The sequence below is a fragment of the Nicotiana tabacum genome, chromosome 18, assembly GCF_000715075.1.
Source record: "Nicotiana tabacum cultivar K326 chromosome 18, ASM71507v2, whole genome shotgun sequence".
In the NCBI taxonomy this organism is placed as follows: Eukaryota; Viridiplantae; Streptophyta; class Magnoliopsida; order Solanales; family Solanaceae; genus Nicotiana; species Nicotiana tabacum.
In genome coordinates, this window is record NC_134097.1 from 88,551,667 (window position 1) to 88,555,049 (window position 3,383).

Below are 3,383 nucleotides of genomic sequence, written 5' to 3' on the forward strand. Positions count from 1 at the left end.
AAGAAGCAGGGTGAAACAGAGTGAAGCTGATCTACAAAAGGGCTTTAAAAGAGAGTAAGAAAAAGAAAATGGATAAAGGAAAGAGAAAGATTGCAGAACCCCTCAGAGGCTGTTGAGGAAGAGGAGATGGAACTGGTCCATCAAGAAAGCGGTACATCAGTGGAGGTTCTTACCCCCAAGCCTAAAAAGCCCAAGACCTCCTCCAAGAAGTTTTCCTCTGTGTCTGAGGCCGGTGAACCTACACTAGCCAAGAAGACAAGATCTGCAGTGAAAACCAAACAATCAAAAATTTCTAAAGATGATAACTGGAGTGGAGAAGAAAAAAATGATTCTGAGAAGGAACAGAATAAGCTTGCCACATTTGGCAAAAGAAAGATTCTAAAGGGTAGACTGCTGAAAGACCTGGTGGAACCAGGAATGATGAGATTGGTAGATGCTTTAGCTGCTCGGGGATAGAAGGACATGGTCCTTCAGATGGATGGTAGGCTAGCCAAAAATGAGCTAATTGAATTTATAGCCAATGCTGCAGTTAAGGATGGCATTGTTAGTAGTCTGGTGAAAGGAGTCCAAGTGCAGTTTGATGCAAAGAAACTAGGAGAGATCCAGGACATACCCTCTGAAGGGTTTGATGACTATACAAGGAAAAGGTGGCCTTGCCTGGACTCCCTTACTACTGCTCTTGCAATCACCAGGAGGTTTTGTGATTCAGAAAAGGTGAATAAAGCAGGGCTGTGCAGAAAAGTGAAATGAGGCCTGAGCACAAGGTCTTGTTTGAATTTGTCAACAAGTGTTTATTGCCCAGACAAGAGGGAAGGCACATTGCTAATTACATGGATCTAGTTCTTATGGAGTGCCTAGAGAGAGGAAAGCAAATCAACTGGCCTGCCTTCATTATCAATCTGCTAGACAGGGTCATAAACGGCTCCAAGGCCCATGCTACTCCTTATGGCTTTATTCTAACCACAGTTCTGGACAGGCTAAATGTGCCTCTGAAGAAATGGGAAATGGCCTCGAGCAAGGATCACTTTGGCATCAATACTCTTCTCGCTTGAGACTATGCAGTCACTGCCATCCCAAATGAACCTGGTTCATCTCTGAAGGTACCCATCAACAGCAAAGTTAGGACTCTGGTTCAGGAATATGCAGCCAAGGATGCTAAAATAGCTAGGCTCAAGGCTCGTCTGATTGAAGTGGAAATTGAGAGGGATGGTCTTAGAACTGAGCTTGCCAAAGAAAAGGAGAAGAATGATGAAATTCTTCATAACATGCTGAATCTTCTCCAAACACAAACCCAACCCTCTAGTTCCTCCAAGCCTTAGGACTCCTGAACTTGTTTAGTGCCTCCGTGACCCAGATTAGGGATGTTTCTATCTTTTGTTTTTTTGCTCATGGTTTGAATGTTTTTCTTTCTTTTTGTGGATTGTTGGTGGCAATATCTCTGTCAATGATAACTACTGTTTTGCTCTGGTTCAATGATTAATCTGTCCTTGATAGTTTAAATATGTTTGCTTGATTACTGTGATTGCACCATGATTGCACTTGCAGTTGCCCCAGTGGCCATGAGTACTTATTAAAATCTGGGTATCATACTTTGTCTGCAATTTTTCGATGATGCCAAAAGGGGGAAGAGACATTGTGCTTTACACATTCTGAATAAGTGATATTTATAACCTAATTAACCTGGTCCTTGATAATAAGTGAATTTTCTAAGTTTAGTATTGATGGTTAAGCTGAGTACAGATTCCAAATCAGTAAAAAGCACAAAGTTTACCATCATCAAAAAGGGAGAATTTGTTGGCCAAGAACAGGTGAAGTTTTGAAGAATGACAAAAAGAACTCAGTCATGGACCAGGTCCATCTTGTGAAGCACAGTCATGATCAACCAATACATGTGAGATGCACGTGAAGGAGATAAGTCATACTGATCAAGCAATAATATCTCCTGATATGATCGAAAAGGTTGCATATTGGATAAGGGGAGAAAGTCTCCTTAGATGAAGAGAACACAATCTAGGATGAAGATAGTGTTAGAGTTTGAGATCATCATGAACTCTTCTACGATAGGAGAGCAACAATTGAGTTCCAATCAAACTCTGATTACTAACCTATTAAATGTCAGTGTTGTTCTCTTTTACAGGTAATGCACATACGCAGAAGTTAACTAAATTGAGAGCAAAAGAGCAAGGCGATTTTGCAAGCAATTTATGTGTGATTTAAGTGTGCACTCCTGAAGTTACTTGAACGAGATAGAAGAACCAGTTCCATTTTCTATATTTTATTCTAGTTCAATTGCAATAGGTGGTTTAAAGTTGTACCTTTCAGCTTTCATAGAAGCAATTGTATTAGGTACCTAGATTGTTCAAGTTATAGCTAACATGAAGTTGTCGTAACAGTTGAGGCTGTGTGCCACAACGAGATTAGAGTTAATCCTTAGGTTTACAAAGAATTTTTGTAAATGCTGTTTTGGCTCAGTGATTTTAGTGGAAATTTGGGAAAATCTTACTAAGTAGTAGGTCGTGATTTTTTCACCTTTTGAGCCAGGTGTTTTCCACATAAAAATCTCTGTGTTCTTTATTTTCTGTATTTATTATTCCGCAAACAGTAGTAGTTAGAACACCTAGAAGAACCAGGTTCTTCTACAGTTTAGTTAAGCGAAAATTGGGTACTACACAAATCACTCCCCTCTTGTGTAGTATTGACGCTTAAAACATCACACAGGAATCACATCTCGCCCCTCAATCAGGGAATCACAAGCTGTCGATACACAGCTGATACCGAGCACTCATGCACGCATACGATCGCGTGGAAGGAATTCGAAGAGTTACATTTTAAGCTGAATCAATGTAGCACGATAAGAATTCAAGAATGTGGGATTTCCTAAAGGTTCTGCAGCCTCTCGAAGATAAGTATAGACGTCTCCGTACCGATCCACGAGACTCTACTAAACCTGCTCATGACTCGTGAGACCTATGTAACCTAGTCTCTAATACCAACTTGTCACGACCCAAATCTACCATGTTGTGATGGCGCCTATCGTGGTACTAGGCAAGCCGACACACTAACAAAACCAACTAATATTTCCATTTTTAAGATAAATTCAAAGCAATTTAATATTTAACCTTCATAAAGGGATTAAGTCAAAACAACAGTGCGGAAAGGAAGCGCGATATCGGGGTGTCACTAGTCATGAGCATCTACAAAGGACTGTCCGATAACACTAAGACATATATAGACTGGAAAATACCTAATAACAATCTACAGGAAGAAAGGAGGGAGAAAAGCAGAGTTGCGATTGTCGTGCAGCTACCTTCCTAACCTCAGTAGATCCGCGATGGATGAAAACAACACTCACTAGCACATCCAGCAATCCCTGGATCTGCACA